Source organism: Acinonyx jubatus, chromosome A3, assembly GCF_027475565.1.
Source record: "Acinonyx jubatus isolate Ajub_Pintada_27869175 chromosome A3, VMU_Ajub_asm_v1.0, whole genome shotgun sequence".
Classification (NCBI taxonomy): Eukaryota; Metazoa; Chordata; class Mammalia; order Carnivora; family Felidae; genus Acinonyx; species Acinonyx jubatus.
In genome coordinates, this window is record NC_069388.1 from 133,245,430 (window position 1) to 133,258,186 (window position 12,757).

The following is a 12,757-nucleotide window of genomic DNA, read 5'->3' on the forward strand; positions in this document are numbered from 1 at the left end:
GTCCTCTGATCACCCACATAAAAACACGGGTACCCCCTAACCCCAAGTAGCCCCTAACCGCTGCACCTCCAACCGCCTGCACCCCTAACCACTTGCACCCACAACTGTCCACACCTGTAACCCCAAGCACCCCCAACTGCCTGCACCCCTAACTGCCCACACCCTCACCGCTCGAACCCCTAACCGCCCACAGCCCTAACCGCCTACACCCCTAACCGCCGGCCTTTCTAACCCCAGTACCCCCTAACTGCCCGCACCCCTAACCATCCACACCCCCTAACTGCTGGCACCCGTCACTCCCTGTCACCTTCCCCTCTCACCCACCCCAGCCATTCTCTGACACACACTATGTGCACATCTTGGTCTGTTTGCCTTCTTCCCCCTGAAGAGAGTAAGCTCCACGACGAGGGTATTACCATTTGACAGTTGAAAATCCTACTCAAAGAGAAATCCTGCCATACATTATCCTGTTCTCTCCTATACTGCCTCGCTAACTGGGTAGAAAAAAGTACTCACATCGATGGGACAATGCCTGTTTCACTGCGGGGGAGAGAATTCCTTTCCCCAGCCGCCGAGCAGCCAAGCAAACGAACTGCCCCCTGCACTGACAAAATAGGGGCGGTTCAAGACACCGATTTTCCCATCGAATCACACTGAATGGCGTCTCGTGATGCTCTTAGGATTAGCTGCCCTGTGCTTTAGCGTCAGTGTCCCCACTTCTACTCTGCAATTCATCAATCCGCCCTACCGAGGCAGGAAGTCCGCTAATTATCCTCCCTTAACCCATGAAGAAGTGAGGCTGAAGAAGATGAACAATTGGCCCAAAGTCCAGGGTGACGAGTAGTAATTCCAGGACTCTAACCCGAGGCTTGCGAAGCCCACGTTCCCTTCCGGCACCAGACTCCCCGGCCGCAGCAGGTTCCCAATGCTTGCACCACCCCACCAGACCCCCATCTGCCCCATCAGCACACAAAGGGGTGACGTGACCGCCCATCCCGTGTCCCACCTGCTAGGAAACAGAAGAGGCTCCCCTCTGAGGAAATACACCTCTGACGTTTTTAGCTTCTTGCACCTGAGAAGAGTATTTGTCATCACAGAGACCCCTCCGGTTGTTAAATGAGGCATCTGGATGGTGATGGTAATGATAAGACCACTCGGCTGGCTACAATGCAGGAATCCATCCAGCACTCAACCCCTCAGTCTTCCCACAAGGCCAAGGCCAAAGACTGTAAAAGCTAATACTCGGGGAGGCAGGATATCTCTCATTTTAATCGGAGTCTCCTAAGTCTCCTAAGTCTCCATGAGGAAGGCTGGCCCTCTCTAAGTCCTCACACAGGACCACGAGGAGATCAGGAAGGGTGTGCCCACTACAGCTCTGTCCCACAGTCAGACTATTCCCAACATGACTTGCATATCCACACCCCAGGCTCAGCCCCCCACCCGCTATTCTAGAATTCACGTTGATGCAAGGCCATTCCAATCTCCCCCTCTCCTGGGCCTGGCCGAAGAGACCCCAAGTACAGATGAGCTCGCCAGACGGACAGACGAAGAGTCCCGAAAGGGAATGGGACATGTGATCTCACGACAGGGACAAGTGATCATGGCGGTGCTGGGAACCCGTGCACGCCCCACCTGCTCCCCATGCCTCGCCCATCCCCACACTTCATCCTTCGGCTGGAGGATGCTGGGAGCTCTATTAGATATGAAAACAAACCACAAGACTTACTCAAAATCAGCTCTGAGATGGTGGCCTGGATCCACAGTGTAGGAGCACAGCTGTAAGTTAAAGAGTATTCCAGGAGAGAAGAAAAGCCCCGGACGAACGAGGCCAGTGCTCTGACGGCAGAACCCGTTCACTGTTTCCTGAACATGAAGCTTTGTTCCAAGCCCACCCCTGAGGGATTCGAACATAATCAAATAAACTGATGCAACCTTTCCTGAAAGGGAAACACAGACGCAAACTTCAAATTAATCCCAGGAAAACACCAGCAACAAGCTGGGAGCAGGCTTCCAGGAGGAAGCATTCCTGCTGGGAATTCCCATAATAACACGTGTCTGTAAATCGTATTTGCTTCCAGCCCAGGGTTAGAACCTGGATCCCCCCCCGCCCCAACCAGGGCCGGTGCCCCTGTGTGTGAAGCCCTCAGCTGTGGAGAACACACAGGGCGGCCTCAGAAGGACCGAGTCGTGAAAGACCTAAATGAAAGACAGGAAGCCATCAAAATCGTCGAGGAGAAAGCACGCAAAAACCTCTTTGATCTTGGCCACAGCAACTTCTTACTCAACACGTCTCCAGAGGCAAGGGAAACAGAAGCAAAAATGAACTATTGGGACCTCATCAAAATAAAAAGCTTCTGCACAGCAAAGGAAACAATCAGCAAAATGAAAAGGCAACCGACAGAATGGGAGACGATATTTGCAAATGACACATCAGATGAAGGGTTAGTATCCAAAATGCATAAAGAACTTATCAAACTCAACACCCAAAAAACAAAGAATCCAGTGAAGAAATGGACAAAAGATATGAATAGACACTTCTCCAAAGAAGACATCCAGATGGCCAACCGACACATGAAAAAATGCTCCACATCACTCTCATCAGGGAAATACAAATCAAAACCACAATGAGATACCACCTTACACTTGTCAGAATGGCTAACAACTCAGGCAACAACAGATGTTGGCGAGGATGCGGAGAAAGAGGATCTCTTTTGCGTTGTTGGTGGGAATGCCAGCTGGTGCAGCCACTCTGGAAAATAGTATGGAGGTACCTCAAAAAACTAAAAATAGAACTACCCTATGACCCAGCAATTGCACTACTAGGCATTTATCCACGGGATACAGGTGTGCTGTTTCAAAGGGACACATGCACCCCCATGTTTATAGCAGCAAGACCAACAATAGCCAAAGTATGGAAAGAGCCCAAATGTCCATCGATGGATGAATGGATAAAGAAGATGTGGTATATATTTACAAGGGAGTACTACTCGGCAATCAAGAAGAATGGAATCTTGTCATTTGCAACTACGTGGATGGAACTGGAGGGTATTATGCTAAGTGACATTAGTCAGAGAAAGACAAAAATCCTATGACTTCACTCAGATGAGGACTTTAAAAGACAAAACAGATGAACATAAGGGAAGGGAAACAAAAATGATATAAAAACAGGGAGGGGGACAAAACAGAAGAGACTCAGAAATAAGGAGAACAAACTGAGGGTTACTGGAGGGGTTGTGGGAGGGGGGATGGGCTAAATGGGTAACGGCCATTAAGGAATCTACTCCTGAAATCATTACTTCACTATATGCTAACTAACTTGGATGTAAATTTAAAAAAATAAATAAATAAGAAGGACCAAGTCGTTGAAGCGATAATGGGTCTACAGGGACCATGTTCTCCTACGGACGTAAAACTCTTGGGTCACTTGAGAATCATCAGTATAGAATTATGGGACCAAAACTAATACAACCGACTCTGTGCGACCCATGTTGTCCTCATTCACAAGTCCTCAGACACGCCAACGGCTGTGGACGGATTTCCTGGTGTTCCAGAAGGACAAAGGTCCAAGTTCTGCAGGGCTGTGTGAGACCAGGTCTCCGCTCCTGGGCCGCTCACCTGTGCGACGATGAAGGGAGGAGCTGGGGTGCCTTCTCTGGGCTCCCCGCCGGCCGTGTGCCCACAACAAAGTGACCTCGGCAGATCTCCCCTGCCTGCAGACGGCCAGGGTCCCCCCCCGGTGTCAGGCCTCATAAGCCAACTCATCACCCTCTCCCCACACACGCTTCTCAGCATCCTCCCGGCCTTTCCTCTTCTCCCCGACACTTATCTGTCTTGTTCAACTTCCTTCGATTCTGTCCCCACTCCAGGATGTGCTCTCCTTGAGGGCAGCAATTTTCATCTGCTTGGCTCTCTCCTGCGTCCAAAGAACTCACACAGCACTGGCATGGCGGAGAAAGTTCATAGAAGCAGGTCCACACCATGTGACGCTCCGAAACTCCTTTCCGGGGTAACCGTGTTGAAAGAATTACCTCTTCTATTATCTTAGAAGCGTCCTTCATAACAGGGAGGATTTTTATGCCCGTGGAATAGCAACTACCTGGGAGAATGTTCTACATGACACCTGGTATAATGTGCTACATGGAGAGTATCTGCACAGTGGAAGGCTCAATGACTACTAGCAATTAGGTGTGATCTGCTCTACAGGGAAATAAAAACACTCGTTTGGGCCCAATAAGTTTATGTGAAAATTGCCCAAGGAACCATGTCATCACCCATGCTTTGGTGTGAACTCGTGTAGAAAACATGCCAGGTGTCTCTTCCTGGGAACGCGGGCGCTGGCTTCTGGGCTCGGGTCTGCCTTTTAGCCAGCTCCGTGACCTTGACATCTCTCAAGTGCTCTGCACCCTGATTTACACACGTAGGAAATGATGGGGTTGATTTTCCACCTGTAAAAATCAGCTGCACGTTTTCTAAATGATAATAATTTGGTTCGAGTCAAGGAGAAACCCATCAACGTGACTAACGGCAAGAAGCGATGACAGGCCTTAACAGGCAACAGGCGAGATTTACCCACGACCTTCCAGGCGTTTCAATCCTTTGATCACGAAGCCCCATTTCTAGGAATTTGTCCATAGAAGAAAAAAATCAGGGGCATGAAAACGTTCATTACAGTATTTCTTACAGTGTTATAAAAGCTGAAGGGCATAAACGTAATTTTTTAAAAGACTATCAAACCAGTAAAAGCAGGAGAATGGAAAAGGGTGGGCTTACACGCTGAAGTTCAAAATGATACAGCACGTGGAAAGAGTTTTTTGTCAAAATCTACAAAGCTTTACCTACATTTACCCACTGACCCAGATATCCCACTTCTATGCACATGACCACTGACTAAAGAGAGTCCCGGTGGTCCTGTTCAAAATGCCGAAAGATTAAAAACAATGCGAGTTAGACACTGGTTAAATAAACCGTGGAACATCCACACTGTGGATACCACGCCACCGCAGACAGAGCAGAAAAGCCTTCTACGCATTACGATGGAAAGATGTGCAAAAGACATTAAGTGAAAAGAGCAAAGTATATGCAGTGGCACATGTTATATACCAAATGTTGCGTAATATTCATGCATACTCCCATTTCTTCTTGTTTGCATAAAGAGGCAGTAGATACACGCCAGTCAGAGTGGCCAAAATGAACAAATCAGGAGACTATAGATGCTGGAGAGGATGTGGAGAAACAGGAACCCTCTTGCACTGTTGGTGGGAATGCAAATTGGTGCAGCCACTCTGGAAAACAGTGTGGAGGTTCCTCAAAAAATTAAAAATAGACCTACCCTATGACCCAGCAATAGCACTGCTAGGCATTTACCCAAGGGATACAGGAGTGCTGATGCATAGGGGCACTTGTACCCCAATGTTTAGAGCAGCACTCTCAACAATAGCCAAATTATGGAAACAGCCTAAATGTCCAGCAACTGATGAATGGATAAAGAAATTGTGGTTTATATACACAATGGAGTACTACAGGGCAATGAGAAAGAACGAAATATGGCCCTTTGTAGCAACGTGGATGGAACTGGAGAGTGTGATGCTAAGTGAAATAAGCCATACAGAGAAAGACAGATACCATATGGTTTCACTCTTATGTGGATCCTGAGAAACTTAACAGGAACCCATGGGGGAGGGGAAGGAAAAAAAAAAAAGAGGTTAGAGTGGGAGAGAGCCAAAGCATAAGAGACTGTTAAAAACTGAGAACAAACTGAGGGTTGATGGGGGGTGGGAGGGAGGAGAGGGTGGGTGATGGGTATTGAGGAGGGCACCTTTTGGGATGAGCACTGGGTGTTGTATGGAAACCAATTTGACAATAAATTTCATATATAAAAAAAAAAGAGGCAGTAGATAAATACCCTATATTCTAATTTTTTTAATGTTTATTTATTTTTGAGAGAGAGTGTGTGTGAGTTGGGGAGGGGCAGAGAGAGAGGGAGACACAGACTCCGAAGCAGGCTGCAGGCTCTGAGCCATCAGCACAGAGCCCCATGCGGGACTCGAACCCACCAACTGTGAGATCATGACCTGGGCCCAAGTCGGACGCTTAACCGACTGAGCCACCCAGATCCTAGTTAAAACAGTCTTCTAACAGGATGGAGAGGCTTGAGGGTGGAGAAGAGAGAGGCAAAGAGAACTTCCCGATATTTACAATTAAATTAATTTGCCTGTGAATGCTACGGGTAGCTCTATTTTGAAATTACAAAGATCTTAATGGAATGAACTAAAACTTCATAATCACAGTAGTTTAGGATAAGTAAAGGGTCTCTTTTCTGATCCTTCAATCAAGAGGGTCATGTCTATTCATTCTACACACCTGCTTGCCTACTTAAAGTTGGGAAATGCCTGTCAGTATATACAAATTGAGAGAAAAGTTCCAAATGATATTTAGTAGCACTGTTTCCTCTCGGAGCTAGCTCCGAGTTCCAAAAATGTCAGTGGATATCTGCTCTCCTACGTGTGTCTTCCGAATTTAAAATCTGACATTTATTTCATCGTCAAAAGACTCAACATCCTCTGATCAGCTGCCTGTCAGCGTTGAGATTTCAGACAAGTGCCTGTCAGCTCAGGGAGTAAGGCTTTCACAGTTCCAGGCTTTGGGGGAGAGTCTTTGGTTTTCCCACAAGGCAGAAAAAAAAAAAAAAAAGCCACGTTCATCCGAAATAATAATAGTAGCTCATGTTTATCGAGATCTCCTCGGCCACCAGCCAGCCACCTGCTCTCAGGACGGCTTGGGGAGGCGGGGGCCGGTGTCCCGCATCTGGTGGAGGACCCCAGGCACAGGGAGCCCCGCGACGGAGACGGGGTCCAGTCCCGTTCTCCCACTCACAGGCTCTCCCGTCGGAAGTGACACGGGACTGTGCGAAGCCGTGACACTCCTGGCCACATGCAGAAGCACGCGCCAGTCACATTCTTGTCTTAAGGACGGTCTCGTGCACGCACTACACTCCCGGAGAACAGGTGTACGAAGCTCCCCCCCCCCCCCCCCCCCCCCGATCAGGAGGTGGTAAACAAGTGAGCGACGATCCAGGGACGAGCACAAACCACGGCCCCTACACGACGGAGTCCAGAATTGTGACCTTGTCCTGATTTCTGCGGCCCTCCTCCGGCTGCCGCCCTAAAGCCCAGTACAGGTGCCGAGCGTCGGTCGGCAAATTGTGTCCGTAAAGGGTCAGACCGTATTTTGGGTTCCACGGGCCACAGAGTCTCTCTAGCAACGACCGGACTCTAGTACTGCAGCACCCGGGCAGCCAGAAACGATTCCTAATCCGCCGTGGTCCCTGGTGCGGGGCCCCTTTGGGGAAGATCCTGCTCCCACCATTCCAATCTCTCCCCTTCTCCACACACGGGTAACTAACAGACTTAGTTAATTCGGTAACTAATTAACACCGTTAACTCATGTTAACAAGGGGTCTTTTCCCCCCTAAAATTTCACTTCCTCTCCAAAATGCCTGAGCCTGCTGTGAAGACAGGTCACGGCCTCATCCTCTGAGCCTCACACAGGACTCAGACCCAGTCTACACAGAGAGAGAACATTCTATTCTGGCCACGCACTCTAGGGATTATTGTTCAAAGAAGTCCGGGCCTTCCCAAACACGGCCTTCATGGCACCCGTCCAGCGGCACAGACGTCCACCCACCTCGTTCTCCACCTGGTGAATCTGCGTCCCCCCCCTCACGAGCCAGCTGATGGCGTCTCCCGAAACCCCCACAGCACAGGCACGAGGACCCCCTGTGAGTCTCACGGGCCCCGTGTCTGAGGCACCTCACACACCACTTGCCTCCACAGTAAGGTTACAAGAGTCTCAGGGTCAAAGCCATGCCATCTGGCCCATGCCCCTGACTCTTCTGTGGCTTTGAGGACAACACGGTGGCCTTACGATCCCCATACACACAGAGAGGTGCAGGACCTGCCCTAAAATGAATCCAGCCAGACCGTGGTTACACAGGTCGTGCAGTTCTGAGAGAAGACCCTCAGTCTCCGTATCCAAGGAGCCCAAGACGCCACTTGAGCCTCGCACAGACAGCGGCCTTCACGGAAGGCGTGCAGTCTCCAGGATCAGGGGCCGCCGGGTTTGAATCCCAGCTGAGCCAACATGTTACCACGTCAGCCGTGCTACCGCGGCAAGTCACGTAAATAAGGCTCACAGCTCCCGCGGTGCTATCTTAAATCGTATGACACGCACATCGCTTCATTTGATCCTCTCGCTGGCTGCAAAGGGCACACGCCTACCCCACGTCAGACAAGAGGGCTGAGGTGCTGAGGTTCCACAAAGTCTCCAGGGTTGAATATCAGAGCCCTGATTCCACTGGGTAATCTAGGTCTCACGGCTCCGACCATGCACTCAAGGCCTCGGGGGCCACGGCGATGGCGATGTTGTCTGCTGTCATTGCCGGTTATTCAACGTGGGCTGTTGGGGTTACTCTACCCCCATTGGTACAGGTGTGCACCGTCTGGCTAAGGTGAGCCAGAGAACTGGCCTCCCCGCCTCTCTCCCGTGCAGCCGCAAGCGTCTATAAAACGTTCTCCTCTGCAAGTTTCGGCCAGGACACGGCCCAGGGGTGGGTCCCCTGACCTCCAGGTTGGACACACCCCGGAGACACAGCTGGCCGCCTTGTCAGCCGTGGTCACAGGAACCACCTGCAGCAGGCAGCCAATGTCTTAGGTAAGAGTGTTCATAAGCTGGAGGGGCCAGGAAGCAGAGGACCTAGAAAGGGGAAGGGGTGCCAAGGCGAAGCGAACCCCCCCATTTCCACTCCAAGAATAGCAAACAGCCCAAAGAAGAAGCCACCTGGGGCTGTTTCCGCTCACTCCAACCCGCTGGAAAAATTCTCCTAAAGGTAAAGATGACTTACAAACATATGAAGACGTGCGACTTAAGACGGGTGGGGGTGACTGGAGGAAGTTATGTAAGATGCCTGCCGGAGGCTGAGGGAAAGCTGTCTCCCGAAGCCTGACAAATGAACAGAGGGGCACGGCAGCATCTCTCAGGCTGTCACTCGGTCTTGCTGCAGAACCGCCACGCAAATGAGCGAGCGAGCGCGTGCCCGCAACCCCCGCCTGGGAGGAAGAGGAGGGGGAGGCAGAGGAGGAGGGGGGCCAGCTAAAATTAGAGTCTACTGAGCGGTGCCGCTGTTGCTCGGGCTTCCAGGGGAACGGGTGGGTTCCCCTGGCTCCAGCCCGGTTTGCTCCTACTTGGGTGAGGCTGCGAGCATGGAGGGGAGAGCCGTCCCCCCAACCGGCTGCCGTCTCCCCCCTTTGCAAACAGGGAAGAAAAGACTAAGAAAACCGCATTCAGTTCAGCAGCAGCAGCAGAACAGGAAGCTGGGAAGTATCTCTTCTGTACTTTCTTAACTTACGGGAGGAGAACATTCAAGGTCTCATTTCAAAGGTGGAGGTGCAGGTACAGGTTAGAGAATGAGGAATGGCATCCGTGCCAAAAATGCGGCAGAAGAGCGAGGGAGGGGCCCTGGGAATCCTGTTGCCCGAGCCCTCATTCTATAGAGTCCAACGTCGCAGGGCTGAGGGGCGCAACCAAGCCAGAAGACGGGACTCCTGATTCCCAGATCATTGGAGTTGCCGGCCCACCACATGGAGATCCCAGGGCTTAGCCTAAAGAAGAAGGGATGGCCCGTTCCTAGCAAGCCGTTCCGCGTGGCTGGAGTGATGGGCAGAGGGCAGGAAGTCTGCCAGAGTGAAGGCTCAAGGAAAACGCTGAGTTATCCTGAAACTCCATCTGGTTCTTAGCCAGACGTCACCTAAGAACCCGGTTCATTTCTCAGCCTTAACCATCACATCGCAATTTTATTTTTATTCCGTATTTTATTCCGCAACATTTGTGATCTCTCTGGCACCTACGCTGAACAGGATGAGGGTTATCCTATACACCAGACAGGCCAACGGGTGGGGCCCCCACCCACCACGGCCAACCTCACCCCCTGCAGATCTCTCGGTGCCAAAGAGATCGGGCTGACTCAGGAAACGAGACATTCTGTGCGGAATGTCACAGACTCTTGGAAATGGAGGGAACTGAGAGAACACCACTCCCCACGGCCCTCCCCGAGGCCCCGAGTGACTTCCGGGCCGGGGCCAAGCTCAAGCCAGCTGGAGTTTCTGCCACAAGGACCACAGAAAGGGGCGGTGGGAAACCAGCCGTCACCAACAATAAAGTAAAACAAAATGGTGATCGGTAGTTCTGACTTTCTCCACTTGCCGGATATCCTACAAGGTGCATGCTCTACTTCGTAATACGAAAAACAGGTAAGAGAACGTGAGAACGAGGAAAGAAATGTTTAGGAAGACAAAGTAGGGCCAGGGGTGACGTCAGTGTACAAAATTCATGTCCTCGAGGTTGGTTTATTTGTTTTAAGACACATTTTCATGCACTAAGTTTTGTGCAGGCCATGCTTTGGAGGCACTTTAGTTCAACACTTTGAACAGGGCTGAGGGCACGGGAGGAGGAAGGACAGGAGGCACTGGCCACCTGAGGAGGTGCCACAGGAAACCGGGTCGATGCCCTTGTACAGGAGGAAGGACCTTGTACATGAGGCCCTGGAACCTGACAGCCTGGGGCCTCACAGCCCTGCAGCCCCCACTCTCCAGGGAAACTTGGGCAGGTGACTGAGCCATTCGTGCCTCGGTTTCCACAAAACGAGGATGACACCTGGATTAGTTTGCTAGGGCTTCCGTAACAAAGGATCGCAGGCTGAGTGGCTGGAACAATTTACCGTCCGGCTGTTCCGGAGGCTGAGCCCTGCGATCAGGTGCCACGGGGCTGGGTCCTCCTGAGGCTCTGAGGGACAGTCTGTTCCAGGCTTGCCATCTGCCTGGGCTTGCAGGGGGCTATCTTCCTCCTGTGTCTGCCCTTCTTATGTGCCCATCTCCAAATGTCCCCTTGTCATGAGCATGTGTGAAATGGTGGGTTACGGCCCGCCCCGACGACCCCATTGCCACCTGATTCCCTCTGAAAAGGCCCCGTCTCCAGTAGCAGCACATGCTGACGTCCCGGGGATGTGACTCTGAGGGCACACAGCTCAGCCCATGGTGGCGCTCACCTCAGAGAGCTGTCGTGAGGACCACACACCTGAGCAGCTGTGGCACTCCGCCGACGGTGCCCCAGCTCGGTCATAACGTCCCCCGCCCCATCACGGACGACGGGCCGTCCCCACGGTCGCAGCCCCGAACCGGGAGTCACATGATGCCACGGCCACGGTGTCCCTGCCCCGAGACCCCATCTGACCGCCAGGAGTGGGCCACCATCCGCCCACCTCACACGCCCTGCCAGGGAATGGCGTGGTGCTCAGGGGACACAGTGACGGTCACCACCCGTCCCGATGTTGGAGGAGGGTCACGTGACTCTCAGAGCCACTGGCAACGGCCCCACAGGTCCCAAACTGAATGCTCTGTCCTGAGGGACAGTGCTCGACTTTTTCCTAGACGTTGTGGCCCCACCGCTTTGTAAACGACAAACCGACAGGTACTTCTGGCTGCCATTTCGTCTGTCTGGAGGAAATGAGCCACTTGCCAAGTGCATGCGCCCCCTGCGAGGACCGTGGGCTGGCCCTGCAGCGCGGGGGGGGGGCTCTCCCACCCCGAGTCCTGCCGGGGGGGGGGGGGCGCGGGGCCTCGGCACTGCCTGTGCCACGGGGCGCGATTACTGGACTAGTGTTCCACGCGCCCAGAATAAATCACCAGCTCACCCCGGCTCAGGATGTACATAGCAGTCGGGCAAGCTGGAGACTGCCGACCAGAAGTTTGTTCTGGCATCGATTCTGACCTGGCTTCCTTCTGTGCCCTAAATGTTCACCGTCCTCCTCCTTCAACCAAAATAAAATACAAACGAACTCTGCCAACATATTTTAACTCGTGAGTCATCTTGGAGGATATTCTCATTCTGTATTTTCTAATGCAAATAAGGAAAGCCAGACGGTTCTAGAACCTGTGTCCAGAGTGGCCGCGAGAGAAGACACTTGATGAAGGGACACGCGCAGGGCTGGGGGGGGGGGGGGGGCTGGATGCCGCCCTGCTGTCTTTCCTGCGCACCACCCGCAGCAGACATCCCCACCCTCGTCCTCTGTCTCCTCTGTCCCCTGTCCCACGGCACCCTGGCAGTGGCCGGGCAGGAGGGGCACACGGTTAAAAGCAACGAACAACAAATCCCAGAGAATTAAGAATCCTTTCAAGGGGCACCTGGGTGGCTCAGCTGGTTAAGCATCCGACTCTTGATTGCGGCTCAGGTCACGGTCTCACGTTTCCCGGGATCCAGCCCCACATCAGGCTCTGTGCTGATGTGGGGAGCCTGTTGGAGATTCTCTCTCTCTCTCTCTCTCTCTCTCTCCCTCTCTCTCTGCCCCTCCCCTGCTCGTGCTCGCTCTCTCTCTCTAAAATACATAAACTTAAAAAAAAAAAAGAATCCCTTCGAGAGGAAACCCTTTCCCCTACTCCCTAGACGTCAACTCCCCGCATGCAGTGACGCATTTCTGGAAAACATCAGGGCTCCCTGAGATGCTAATCAGAGGCCCACCGAAACACAGATGCCAGAAGCAAACAGATTAGTGCTTTGAGTTTAAAAGTCCGTTCGCGTTCTTCAACGGGTCTGGTTCTCCCAGCAAGCTCTTCGCATCACACCCGGGAAAACCGAAGCGTGTGGAAGACTTGACCCACCTCCCCCCGCAGCAGGGACCCTGAGACAGAGACCGACGTTGGTCGTTTAT

At 52.2% G+C, this 12,757-nt stretch overlaps 1 protein-coding gene across 10 annotated transcripts in view; it reads right to left on the bottom strand.

Moving 5' to 3' along the window:
- RNF144A (ring finger protein 144A) overlaps positions 1 to 12,757 on the bottom strand; it is a 364,490-nt gene that overhangs the window by 302,549 nt on the left and 49,184 nt on the right. Inside the window, exon 1 of one of the 10 annotated variants that reach the window (XM_053201281.1) lies at positions 1,727 to 4,465. The exons of the other annotated variants lie outside the window; for them this stretch is intronic. The gene's annotated coding sequence lies outside the window, so the exon portion shown is untranslated. Of the gene's footprint in view, positions 1 to 1,726; positions 4,466 to 12,757 lie in introns of those variants that run through there. 10 annotated transcript variants of the gene reach the window in all.